This window comes from Canis aureus, chromosome 2 (assembly GCF_053574225.1).
Source record: "Canis aureus isolate CA01 chromosome 2, VMU_Caureus_v.1.0, whole genome shotgun sequence".
NCBI classification, from domain to species: Eukaryota; Metazoa; Chordata; class Mammalia; order Carnivora; family Canidae; genus Canis; species Canis aureus.
In genome coordinates this window covers 31749229-31763922 of record NC_135612.1, presented here as the reverse complement: position 1 = coordinate 31763922, position 14694 = coordinate 31749229, and the positions used below count along the sequence as shown (strand labels likewise).

The 14694-nt window shown below is 38.3% G+C and overlaps 1 long non-coding RNA gene and 1 pseudogene across 1 annotated transcript; both read left to right on the top strand.

The window, feature by feature from the left end:
* The first annotated feature begins 8308 nt into the window (after window positions 1-8308).
* LOC144295676 (uncharacterized) lies at window positions 8309-10884 on the top strand. The gene is made up of 2 exons (XR_013362749.1): window positions 8309-8475; window positions 10645-10884. It is a non-coding gene; the product is annotated as an uncharacterized LOC144295676 (long non-coding RNA).
* Window positions 10885-12108: 1224 nt separating this feature from the next.
* Window positions 12109-13866, top strand: LOC144290327 (olfactory receptor 6C2-like; annotated as a pseudogene).
* The last annotated feature ends 828 nt before the right edge of the window (window positions 13867-14694 follow it).

The window sequence follows — 14694 nt, the reverse complement described above, 5'->3', positions numbered from 1 at the left end:
GCATTCAAGAAGGCAAATTCATAAAGCCTGACACAATTAAAATTCACCAGGCATGCAAATAAGCAGGAAAATGCAACTTATCATGAGACCAAGCTATACAAATAGAACTCAAATGTAAAAGATAATATAATTAAAATAAAATGGTTAAAACGGTAATGACTATACTTTGTATATTGATGAAGAGTGAAGAAAGATTGAACATATTAAGTAAAAAGAGAAAAATATTAAAAAGATCCAAATCAAACTTATAGAGATGAAAACTATACTTTATAAGAAAAATATAGATAGAATGGTTGTATCAATTAGAAAAATAAATAAATAAATAAATAAACAAATAAATAAATAAATAAATCTTAAAAAAAGAACTCCATGAAATAGAGACCAGAACTGTGGAACAGATTAACAAAACCAGGAGTTGGTTCCTTGAAAGAATTAATAAGATAGATAAACCATTAGTCAGCCTTATTAAAAAGAAGAGAGAAAAGACTCAAATTAATAAAATCATGAATGAGAAAGGAGAGAGCACCACCAATACCAAGGAAATACAAATGATATTAAAACTGATTATGAGCAGCTTTATGCCAATAAGTTAGGCAATCTAAAAGAAATGGACCCATTTCTGGAAAACCACAAACTACCAAAACTGGAACAGGAAGAAATAGAAAACCTGAACAAGCTGATAAGTGGGGAGGAAATTGAAGCAGTCATCAAAAACCTCCCAAGACACAAAAGTCCAAGGCCAGATGGCTTCCCAGGGGTGTTCTATCAAACATTTAAACACGATACCATACATAGTCTACTAAAGCTTTTCAGAAAGATAGAAAGAGATGGAATACTTCCAAACTCGTTCTATGAGGCCAACATCACCTTAATTCCAAAACCAGACAAAGACCCCACCAAAAAGAATTATAGACCAATATCCATGATGAACACACATACAAAAATTCTCAATAAGATACTAGCCAAAAGGATCCAATAATACATTAAGAAGATTATTCACCATGACCAAGTGGGATTTATCCCCGGGATGCAAGGCTGGTTCAACACTCATAAAGCAATCAATGTGACTAATCATAGCAAGAGAAAAAACAAGAACCATAGGATCCTCTCAATAGATGCAGAGAAAACATTTGACAAAATACATCATCCATTCCTGATCAAAACTCTTCAGAGTGTAGGGATGGAGGGAACATTCCTCAGCATCTAAAAAGGCATCTACGAAAAGCCCACAGAAAATATCATTCTCAATGGGGAAACACTGGGAGCCTTTCCCCTAAGATCAGGAACAAGACAGGGATGTCCACCCTCACTACGGCTATTCAAGATAATACTAGAAGTCCTAGCCTCAGCAATCATACAAAAAAAAGGCATTTAAATTGGCAAAGAAGTCAAAGTCTACCTCTACGCAGATGATATGACACTGTAAATAGAAAACCCAAAGGACTCCACCCCAAGATTGCTAGAACTCATACCCCAATTCAGCTGTGTGGCAGGATACAAAATCAATGCCCAGAATTCAGTGGCATTTCTATACACTAACAATGAGACTGAAGAAAGAGAAATTAAGGAGTCAATCCCATTTACGATTGCACCCAAAGCATAAGATACCTAGGAGTAAACATAACCAAAGAGGTAAAGGATCTCTATGCTAAAAACTACAGAACACTTCTGAAAGAAATTGAGGAAGACACAAAGAGATGGAAAAATATTCCATGCTTATGGATTGGAAGAATTAATACTGTGAAAATGTCACTGTTACCCAGGGCAATATACACATTTAATGCAATCCCTATCAAAATACCATGGACTTTCTTCACAGCATTGGAACAAATAATCTTAAGATTTGCGGGGAATCAGGGATCCCTGGGAGGCGCAGCGGTTTGGCGCCTGCCTTTGGCCCAGGGCACGATCCTGGAGACCCGGATCAAGTCCCACATCGGGCTCCCGGTTCATGGAGCCTCTTTCTCCCTGCCTGTGTCTCTGTCTCTCTCTCTCTATCTCTCTCTCTCTCTCTGTGTGTGTGTGACTATCATAAATAAATAAAAAAATTAAAAAAAAAAAGATTTGTGTGGAATCAGAAAAGACCCTGAATGGCCAGGGGAAGAGTAGCAAAGAAAACCACAGCTGGGGGCATCACAATGCCAGATTTCAGGTTGTACTACAAAGATGTGGTCATCAAGACACTGTGGGCTGACACAAAAACAGACACATAGATCAATGGAACAGAAAAGAGAATCCAGAAGTGGACCCTCAACTTTATGGTCAACTAATATTCGACAAAGGAGGAAAGACTATCCACTGGAAGAAAGTCTCTTCAATAAATGGTGCTGGGAAAATTGGACATCCACATGCAGAAGAATGCAATTGGACCATTCTCTTACACCATACACAAAGACAAACTCAAAATGGATGAAAGATCTAAATGTGAGACAAGATTCCATCAAAATCCTAGAGGAGAACACAGGCAACACCCTTTTTGAACTAAGCCACAATAACTTCTTGCAAGATACATCCATGAAGGCAAGAGAAACAAAAGCAAAAATGAACTATTGGGACTTCATCAAGATAAGAAGCTTCTGCACAGCAAAAGAAACTGTCAACAAAACTAAAAGACAACCTACAGAATGGGAGAAGATATTTGCAAATGACATACCAGATAAAGGGCTAGTTTCCAAGATCTATAAAGAACTTATTAAACTCAACACCAAAGAAACAAACAATCCAATCATGAAATGGGCAAAAGACATGAACAGAAATGTCACAGAGGAAGACATAGACATGGCCAATAAGCACATGAGAAAATATTCTGCATCACTGGCCATCGGGGAAATGCAAATCAAAACCACAATGAGATCCCACCTCACACCAGTGAGAATGGGGAAAATTAACAAGGAAGGAAACCACAAATGTTGGAGAGGATGTGGAGAAAGAGGAACCCTCTTGCACTGTTGGTGGGAATGTGAACTGGTACAGCCACTCTGGAAAACTGTGTGGAGGTTCCTCAAAGAGTTAGAAATAGATCTGCTCTATGATCCAGCCATTGCACTGCTGGGGATTTACCCCAAAGATACATATGCAATGAAACGCTGGGACACCTGCACCCAATGATTATAGCAGCAATGTCCACAATAGCCTAAATGTGTGAGGAGCCTTGGTGTCCATGGAAAGACGAATGGATAAAGAAGATGTGGTTTATGTATACAATGGAATATTACTCAGCCATTGGAAACGACAATTACCCACCATTTGTTCGATGTGAATGGAACTGGAGGGTACTATGCTGAGTGAAATAAGTCAATCGGAGAAGAACAAACATTATATGGTCTCATTCATTTGGGGAATATAAAGAATAGTGAAAGGGAAAAAAAGGGGAAAGGAGAAAAAATAAGTGGAAAATATCAGAAAGGGAGACAGAACATGAAAGACTCTTAACTCTGGGAAATGAATAGGGGTGGTGGAACGGGAGGTGGGCGGGAGATTGGGGTGACTGTGTGGCGGACACTGAGGTGGGCACTTGACGGGATGAGCACTGGGTGTTATTGTGTATTTTGACAAATTGAACACCAATAAAAAATAAATTTATTAGAAATAAATAAATAAATAAAATAAAAATAGTGAAAGGGAATTAAGGGGAATGGAGAGAAATTATTGGGAAATATCAGCGAGGGTGACAGAACATGAAAGACTCCTAACTCTGGGAAACGAACAAGGGGTGGTGGAAAGGGAGGTCAGCGTGGGGTTGGGGTGACTGGGTGACAGGCACTGAGGGGGGCACTTGATGGGATGAGCACTGGGTGTTATGCTATATGTTGGCAAATTGAACTCCAATAAAAGACATTTTTTTTAAAAGGCAATGGGTGTTAGGAGTTTGTTAGGTGGTTAGGTGGCTTCCAAAAATATTTTATGTATACAATGGAATATTATTCAGCCATTAGAAATGACAAATACCCACCATTTGCTTCAACGTGGATGGAACTGGAGGGTATTATGCTGAGTGAAATGAGTCAATCGGAGAAAAACAAAAATTATATGTTCTCATTCATTTGGGGAATATAAATAATAGTGAAAGGGAATAGAAGGGAAGGGAGAAGAAATGGGTTGGAAATATCAGAAAGGGAGGCAGAATATAAATTCCCAAAACTGTGGGAAACGAACTAGGGGTGGTGGAAGGGGAGGAGAGTGGGGGGGTGGGGGTGAATGGGTGATGGGCACTGAGGGGGGCACTTGATGGGATGAGCACTGGGTGTTATTCTCTATGTTGGCAAATTGAACACCAATAAAAATAAGTTTATTATTAAAAAAGAATATTTATGCAAATACAAAATTATAATATGTTTATACATGCATAAGCATTTATATCTTTGCCCTTAGATTTGTATAATCTTGTGTAAGTGTAAGTTTACGCATTTTTAACTATTAGAGAATAGTTCACATTTGTGCAAAGTTTCCCTATTGTGTAAATATGTTATAACTTTATATATGCATATTTCTAATTGTGAAAAAGAGTACCAAAAATGATAACAACTTGGGTAAATATTGAAGTATTTTCTTATTCAGGTAACCAAAATTATAATTGAGAGTTTAAAGTCCAAATAAAATATTTTGTGGCGTGTTTGATCATTTTGTTTTTTAACATTTACTTTTCTATTGTGGCAAAATAGACAAAAGGTAAAATTTGCCATTTTTACTATTTTTAAGTATCCAGTTCATTGGCATTAGGAACATGCACGTCACCACCATCACCAACATCTACCTCCAGAGCTTCCGAAAAAAATTTTTTTTTCAGTATAGTTTGACACACAATAGTACTTTAGTTTTAGGTGTACAACATAGTAATTTGACAAGTTTATACATTATACTATACTCATCACAAGTACACCTACCATCTGTCACCATATAACACTTTTACAATATCATTGACTATATTCTTTATGCTGTACCTTTCATTCTCATGACATTCATTCTGTTAATGAAAGCCTGTATCTCCCACTCCCCTTCACCATCTGCCCATCATCTGGCAACCATCAGTCTGTTCTCTGTATTTATAGGTCTGACGCTGCTCTTTTTGTTTATTCATTTGCTTGTTTTAGATTCCACTTATGAGTGAAATCATATGGCATTTGTTTTTCGCGGTCTGACTTTTCACTTAGCATAATACCCTCTAGTTCCATCCATGTTGTCTCAAATGGCACAATGTCATCCAAGGATACATCTCATACAAGGATGTCCACTCTGACCACTTTTATTCAATGTAGTACTGGAAATCCTATCCACAACAAGCAGACAAGAAAAAGATATAAGAGGCATCCACATTGGTGAAGAAGCTAAACTGTCACTCATCATAAACAACATGATACACACAAAAAAATCCTAAAGCCTCCACCAAAAAACTACTATGAGTAATAAATGATTCCAGTAAGGTGGCAAGACACAAAATTAATACCCAGAGAGAGGTAGTGTTTCTATGCACTAATAATGAAGTAGCAAAAAGAGAATTAAGAAAACTTCATTTACAGTTGCACCAAAATAATAAAATACCTCAGAATAAACTTAACTAAAGAAGTTTATCCTGAAACTCTAAAACATTGATGAAAGACATTGAAGATGGCACAAACAAATGGAAAAAAATATTCCATTTTCATGGACTGGGAGAATTAATATTGTTTAAATGTCATATTACCCAAAGCAATGTACAGATTCAATGCAATCCCTATCAAAATACCAACAGAATTTTTTAATAGTACAAACAAAATTAAAATTTGTATGGAACCACAAAAGACCTCAAATAGTCAAAGCAATCTTATAAAGAAAAACAAAGTTAGCTATGCTACAAAGCTGTAGCAATCAAAACAATATGATACTGGCACAAAAATAGACACACAGATCAATAGAACAGAATAAAGAGCTCTGAAATAAACCCAAAATATAAGTCAATTAATTTATGACAAAGGAAGCAAGAATATCCAATGGGGGAAAAGGCAGTCTCTTCAAGAAATGGTGTTGAGAGAACTGGATCAGCTACATGTAAAAGAATGAAACTGGACCACTTGCTAACACTATGACAAAAATAAATTCAAAATGGATCAAAGACCTAAATGTGAGACCTGAAGCCAAAAAAAGTCCTAAATAAAAGTGCATAGAATAATGTTTTTGACATCAGCCAAAGCAATATTTTTCTCCAGAAGTTTTTCATCTTCCCAAACTTAAATTCTGTACCCATTAGACAATAACACCCATTCACTCCTGGGTCCCATCTCTTCTGAAGGGAATTGTCAGTTCCCTGTCAGTTCTCCTGGTCCAGTTCATCTCTGACCTCAGTGTCACAGCCATCCAACATCTTCTCTGTCTCCTTCAAGAGCCTGCCACTGGGCACCACCAAAGATGGGCAGGTCCAGGGCCTTGGGGAGGATGCTCAGTAGGGCATCCCACTCCTCAACCCAAACCCCAAGTCCAGACATTTACAAAGACACCAAAGGCTTCATCTGAAGCCAGGCAACTCTGGAGGGCCCCAATGCACCCAGTGTCCCCTGCCAATGGATAGGCACCTTGCAGACCAACTTCTGTACCAGCAACCTGGTGGTGACTGCAACAGTGAAGTCCATGGTTTGGGGCTCAGGGGAAGCCCTCAAGGTCTCTGTCAGTCTTATTGGTGCTTACAAAACCAGAAGCCTGGACTTGCCCTATCCACTCACAGACACCCCCCTGAAGTTTTACATTCCCTACCAGCAATGCCTCCCCATAAGAAAGGAACCAGATGGGCAGCCCTGGTGGTTGAAAGGTTTAGCACCAACTTCTGCCCAGGGCATGGTCCTAGAGACCTAGGATCGAGCCCCACGTCGGGCTTCCTGCATGGAGCCTGCTTTTCCCTCTGCCTGTGTCTCTGCCTCTCTCTCTCTCTCTCTCTCTCTCTCTCTCTCATAAATAAATAAAATCTTAAAAAAAAAGAAAAGAGAGGAACCAGCTATCTGATGACGGGCCACGTGGAAGAGAACAGAGGTTCTATCCTTCCGCCAGAGGGCTTTGTGGTTCTCTACTGGTCCAACGAGAACCAGAGCTTCATCACCTGCAGCAAGAGGACGTGCCCCTCCTAGCCTATTGGGACTGCTGGGTCCCAGGCCTAAAACCAAGGCCAGCCTCCCAAGCCCAAGCCCTAGGGACTCCTTTCTTATCTAAATAAATGTTTCTTGACTGGAGAAAAAAAGAAAAAAGAAGATGTAACATGGGAGGGAAAAAGAAGTAACTCTTTACTGCCTAAAGAAAAGTAACCTAAAAAAAGGCAAACCAGGAAATAAATCCTTAACTACACAGAGCAAACTGTTACTGGAATGGAGGTGGGCATGCAAATTGGTTAAATTGTTGATAGGTGTAAAGGAAGGCTCTTACACCTGCACCCCAATGTTTATAGCAGCAAAGTACACAATAGCCAAACTGTGGAAGGAGCCTTGGTGTCCATTGACAGATGAGTGGATAAAGAAGATGTAGTCTATATAGACAATGGAATATTACTCAGCCAGTAGAAAGGACGAATACCCACCATTTGCTTTGATGTGGATGGAACTGGAGGGTATTATGCTGAGTGAAGTAAGTCACTTGGAGAAGGACAAACAATACATGGTTTCACTCATATGGGGAATATAAGAAATAGTGAAAAGGGTCATAGGGAAAAGGAGAGAAATGAGTGAAAATATCAGTGAGGGTGACAAAACATGAGAGACACCTAATTTTGGGAAATAAACAATGGGTAGTGGAAAGGGAGGTGGGAAGGGGGTTGGGGTGACTGGGTGATGGGCACTGCGGGGGGCACTTGGCCGGATGAGCACTGGGTGTTATGCTATATGTTGGCAAATAGAACTCCAATAAAAAATAAATAATAAATAAATAAATAAATAAATAAATAAATAAATAAGAAATAAGAAAAAATAAATAGGGACAGCTTAATTGTCTCTAGTTTGGGCGATCCTAAATAAAACTGACTTTATTTGCAAAACAAACTTGAATACCTTGCAAAAAGGCTTTATGGACTACCATCCTGAATCAGTTTGGATTAGGCCCGTTAAAAAACATATTTCAGATGGATGGAAGATGGTGGAATAGAATTCCTCATGTCAGCTGGTCCCCTAAATTTAGCCACATAACTATCAAGCCATCCTGAACAGCAGTGAATTCAAGCTGAGATGTAAGGAAGAATGCCTGACTCTACAAATCAAAAGATACACCCCTGTCGAGACAGCAGGTGATTGCTGTGCAGCTGCATTCATTTTGAAAGCACTATGATGTCACACATTGCCATGGTGACAAGAAATATACCTCTGCCTTTCTTCTCAACTGTCACTCTTTGAGCTGAGCAGTTCATAGTTGATATTGAGTGAGTTGTCAGCTCTCTACCTAGCGTCTTTGACAAAGGACAACCTCAATTGTTGCTGCTGCGATGATGTTGCCAAGTCTGTGGTGCCAGATTTTGTCCACCGAAACTCAGTGAGTGACTCTCCACCCACTCCTATGATTCACCCTCCGATACATTCATAATGAGACGGTTCATAAAAAATATTAATGAGGAAGAACAAAAAAATATTGTCAAGGTGGCCTCAGGAAATTTGAAAGCAATTGGGCAGTGGAGAATATTGAGGATGACATTACTGATGAGGAATCCTCACAGAGAGAGACAAAGGAGTATAGGAATGGCAGAGGAAGAGGGTTATTCAGACCCTGAACTGAAGAACAGGGAGCCTGACATGATCTTGGGATCATGATGCGAGCTGCAGTCAGACACGTAACCTATTGAGCCAAGAAGGCCACTGCATTCCGATTCCTATGCTGCTTCACAAGGAAGATTATTTTGGTCACTGTGAAGACTCAGATCCTTAAATCAACATCCTTCTAGGGCCCTTTGTTAGCATTTTATTCTTCCCACTTGAATTCTGGCTTTCATGATATGTCTACAGAAGTTACACCATGGCTGGTGGAACAGAACCAAAGATAGCACATTGTAGGCCATCCCTCCTCATGGCATTGATTTCCTACAGCCTCAGAAGCTGATTCTGTCTCATGCTGGGAGAAATCAGGTCTCCTGAGGGGTGTCCTTCATCTCAAATCAGCTGTACTCTGCATAAACACTGTAAAAATTAGCCTGAGAGCCTCCTCCCCATGAGGTCATGTGACCACAGACCTTGGCTCTTTAGGCATCTTGAGTGGTAATGTCCGAAGACAAAACACGCATGGAACATTGTCTAATGTATGGAAGTGTTGAATCACTATGCCGTATAACTGGAACTAATACAACATTGTGTGTTGACTACAAAAAAAATTCAGTAATAAACCATAGTAAAACCAGAAACCTATCCCAGAACCAGGCTATTTTTTATTGCGTATTTGGGATGCAAAACTCCATTGCTTCAAATACCAAAAGTAGTTTCAATGCCTCCATGAAAAGTCTTAAGTGGAAGGAGAAATGATGAAAATAAAGGCCAGGTAGCATTAAGAGAACATCAAATTTGAAAATTAAATGTCAGTAAGCCTCTTAAATATTGGGACAAGTAGCTAAGGTAGCATGGAGGAAGAAGAAGGATCTTTGTATTTTAATAAACTCTGATCCAATATATATTAAGTATTTTAAACATTAAATTCATGATCAAATGCTAATATGACTGAGTTCATCAGTCTTTCCTACTAATATAGAAGAATTAATGTTTTGATAAGACAAGAGGAAGTAATTTTAGATCCTAAGAACTTCATAGGAGAGGAAGAACTAGAGTTACAATACCAATAACTAGTACAAGGATTTAAACTCTCCTACAGTGGAAGGGAGAGGGGGAAGAAAATTAAGAATGCAGAAATAAACCTGACTCATCATTCAGTTTGGCGTATCAGAGTCTTCCCCTGGCAAGTACATGACAAGATACTATCTCTCCAGTGAGTCATTTCTCCCAGGAGCTAAGGGGGGAGGGCTTGTCTGTATTTCAAAATCATGTCTGTGAACCCTGAGCAATAAACCTGCTAACTCAACTTATGAGGACAGATGTCATGGCCAACATTAGTAAAAATAAAAAAATAACTAGAGAAACTGGGTGAACATAAAAAAATTTAAATAGCTATTAACATAAATAGCTATCTAATAGCTAAGATCAATTACCAAGTAACAAGCATGGAATAGTTGTCATCTGAAATCCACAGCTATATTTTCACTGTTATCTTGTGTTACCATGTCACTGAGTATGCACCAAAATGAAATACTATCTTCTACGGGCAGCCAGAAAGCTTGAGGGAGCTCAACCTGCAAATGATTGGAGCTCCACTCTCTGATACTATGTTCTTTAAATAACAGAGGCTTATTAGATATTTATTTTAATGAATAAATGTAGATTATTTACTTGAGCAATGCAAGAGTAACCTAACATAATTTTGATTCTCTATTCAGAAAACATACACTGGATACAACTAGGACAATTTTTTGAAACATAAAAAAGTAGTTTTCACTCTCGTAGAAGTGTATAGGATTTCCCTACAAACACTGAGTATGCCTAAATTTGCTCATTAACAATCATTTACCCCCAATAAAATCCTAAGACATATTATTGGACAATATATCAAGTTATTGTTAACTTTGATATTCCCAGAGAGGTTGCACTTACCGATTTTTTTTTACAGGATGGATACCTGGATACCTTCAAGCAGCTGCTTGAAACACAAACCTCAATGAGGCTAAGTTTTGACATGAAGGAGGGGAGGGAATTTCCTGAGCACCTATCTAAAGAGATTTCTGGGGGGAAGAAATGTACATTGGGGTATAGGGAGGCTTAACACTCCTTGGAGGTGCAGAAATGGACAGTGACAAATGTCACTGAGAAAGGTAAGGTACTTTATACTATGGCTACAAAGATTGGCTCATATTGTGTCCATTTGTTTCTGGATGTTGTTTGGGCAAGTTACATACATCAAAACTCAGAGAACATAAGCTGTAGGGTTAGGGAGCTGATTTACTAGTGAGGAAAGTTGAATTGAAGCAGGCAAGAACACAAATTGTTCAAAGAGGTCACTAAGATAAACCCTAAGACAGATTCTGAAGGCTGAGTGCTGTGAAGAACACTGAGTTGGTCAGGCCAATCAGGCTGGCAAAGAACAAATTGGACAGATCATCCCCTCTGGACTCCATCCCAGGACCCAAAACATCACAACAGGATATATAAAGTACAGATAAATTGGGTTTATATTTAAGTTCCAGAAAAAAAATTTCATTATACCACTTCAGGAAACCCCTGCCTAAGCAGTCCGAGCCTGGCTTAAAAATACTTTCATTTGCCTAAACATGGGGTGAAAAACAAAACTACATCTTTGTATTTTAAAGTTTTATCTCCCTATTTAGAAATCATTCAAAGTACAGAGAGCAGAACTAACTATAAATGAATGCTCTAGTGTTAATCTGCATACGACAAATTATGATCAATATAAGATACTAAATATCTGTCCAAATCCTTACAATGTACAACATGAGTGAACCATAATGTAAATTATATACTTTGACGTGTCCATATAAGTTCATCATTTGTAACAAAGGTACCACTCTGGTGGGGGGTGTTAGTAACAGGAGAGGCTATGCATTTGTAAAGGCAGGAAGCATATGGAATATTTCTGTACCTTCCCCTCAATTTTGCTGTGATGCTAAGATTGCTAAAAAAAATAAGTTTTAATTTTAAAACACAAAAAATACAAAATAACAGATCCTTCTTGGTTTTGAAAATAGAGCATTTCAGTATAGTGTGAACAAAACTAAAGAAAATAAGGATGGGGGGAGCTGAAAACTGACATAACTGCCTCCAGGATAAAGACAAATAAAATCTGTACAAAAGGCAATATTGCTGAGAAACTGTAAATCAGACATATGATTTATGTTTTGTTTTGTGTTTATTTGACATCTTTGGAAATATGCTTTCTAGTTAAAAGCACAAGATCCATACTAAACCTTTCCCATAGAAGTCTCTATGCTAACAAATTAAATTAACTAAAAGAAGAAAGTGCATGTAAGCAGGCTTGCCAGAATGTCCTCCTTCAGGTTCCAGTACTAGCTTCTTATGACACTTCTTTCTCCGGGCAAAATCCTGGTGCAAGGCAGTGATGAGAAATCATACAGTAGTAACAACATTCATCCTGCTAGGATTGACAGATGACCCAAAAATACAAGTTCTGCTCTTTGTATTTTTGTTTCTCACCTGCATGTTGAGTGTAACTGGAAACCTCATCATTATCACCCTCACACTGGTGGACTCCAATCTTAAAACTCCCATGTATTTTTTCCTCTGAAATTTCTCTTTCTTAGAAGTCTCATTCACCACTGTCTGTATTCCCAGATTCCTGTATACTATGACCACTGGAGATAATACTGTTTCCTATAATGCTTGTGCCACCCAGTTATTCTTTGTTGTCTTCTTTGGAGCAACAGAATTTTTTCTCCTTGCCGCCATGTCCTATGACCGCTATGTGGCCATTTGCAAGCCCCTGCATTATACAACTATCATGAACAACAGAGTCTGCACTACCCTCGTTCTCTGCTGTTGGTTTGCTGGCCTGTTAATCATCCTCCCGCCTCTTGGCCTGGGCCTCCAGCTGGAATTCTGTGACTCAAATGTGATTGATCATTTTGGCTGTGATGCATCTCCAATTTTACAGATAACCTGCTCAGACACAGTCTTAATAGAGAGAATTGTTCTGAGTTTTGCCGTCCTGACACTCATTATTACCTTAGTGTGTGTAGTCTTCTCCTATACCTACATCATTAAGACCATTATAAGATTCCCTTCTGCCCAATAAAGGAAAAAGGCCTTTTCCACCTGCTCTTCCCATATGATTGTGGTTTCCATCACTTATGGCAGCTGCATCTTCATCTACATCAAACCTTCAGCAAAGGAAGGAGTAGCTATTAATAAAGTAGTGTCTGTGCTCACTACTTCAGTTGCTCCTTCGTTTAACCCATTCATTTATACGCTTTGAAACAAACAAGTGAAAGATGCCTTCAAAGACACAGTAAAAAAAAAAATTAAAAAAAAGACACAGTAAAATGGATTGTATTTCTCACAAAGAAGTAAGAGACTATTGATTTTTTTGAGGCTAGGTTAATTTTAAATCTGAATAACCCATCCATGAATTTGCCAAATAAATGGTTAACGAATATTTCCACAAAAACGTTTCCACTGCCCATTCCGGAAATTTTTTGAGTGTACTATATCATGAAATATGATATAACTACAGAATTGAAAGAATAGTTTTCCGAGTACTGAATGTGTTCTACTGTCATTGCTTGATGGTGTTTAAACATAGACTCAAGGAGAACAAGACTGAATTTAGGGGCAGCACAACTGAGTCCTACTTAGATAACTTCTTCAATATCCAGACTTACATTATCCCTTAATTTAAGAAGAATGTTAGTGAGGGATGGGCAAAATAGGTGAAAGAGGCCAAGTGTATGGTGGTGGATGGTAACTAGATTTGTGATGGTAATCCCTTTGTAATGTATACAGATGTCAATCTTAATGCTGTATACCTGAAACATATAATGATATATACCAATTTACCTCAATTTCTAAAAAAGAAGAATGTTAGAGATTAGGAGCCTTGACTAAAACATCAAAAATATTGCTAATTTGAGAAGGGGCATTTGGTTGCTTAGCACAGTCTGACTACTGAAGATACAATCCAGGTATAGTGTGAAAAAAAAAGCTGTTGGTGGGAATGTGAACTGGTACAACCACTCTGGAAAACTGTGTGAAAAAGAGTTAAAAATAGAGTGGCCCTATGACCTAGCAATTGCACTGCTGGGGATTTACCCCAAAGATACAGATGCAGTGAAATGGCAGGACACCTGCACCCCAATATTTATAGCAGCAATGTCCACTGCTTGATTCAAGCTTGGAGTCTTCATGTTCTGTCTCCCATTCTGATATTTCCCACACACCTCTTCTCCCTTCCCCTATACCCTTTCACTATTATTTATGTTCCCCAAATGAATGAGAACATATAATGTTTGTCCTTCTCCGATTGACTTATTTCACTCAGCATAAAGAAAATTTTATTTTTATTTTTTATTTTTTTAGCATAAAGAAAATTTAAAGATCTCTCCTGCAGGCTCCTCACTGCAAGGACGTCATTCAACCCACTGTTTCGCTTCTCTCATTCTTTTCTTTAACCTGCTGGTGACCTGTGTTTGACCTCCCATTGCACTTTCCTCACTACCCTCACCAGTATCCCTGGAATGACTTCTCTTAAACATCTCTTGAACTTTTGTTATTGAAGATGGCAATGAAGGATCTTTATTAGTCTCTCAGAATCATGACCCCCAGAGAATGTATTGTCAGTACAATTGATCCCAAAGAGGCTGCTCTGAAGAGAGAAAAAAAATGTTGTTACTTTTGATATTAAAAAACCTAAAAAAAGTTTTTTTTAAAAAAGCTCCCCAGAAAGTTAATGTCTCTTGTTCAAGTCGTCATTTCTCCTGAGATGGAGCTCTAGAAATTCTCTGGGCTTCAACGCATGTTTTGTATATAGTTTAATAAATATTTGAATGTAGGTCCAACATTTTTCTATGCAGTGTACAAAATACAACAAAGTGAATCTGCCACAACAAAACAGTATATAAAATATACAGCCATGAAAAGTTAACAATACAAGAAATTGCATGAGGCAAAAGATACTGAAATGCCACATAAG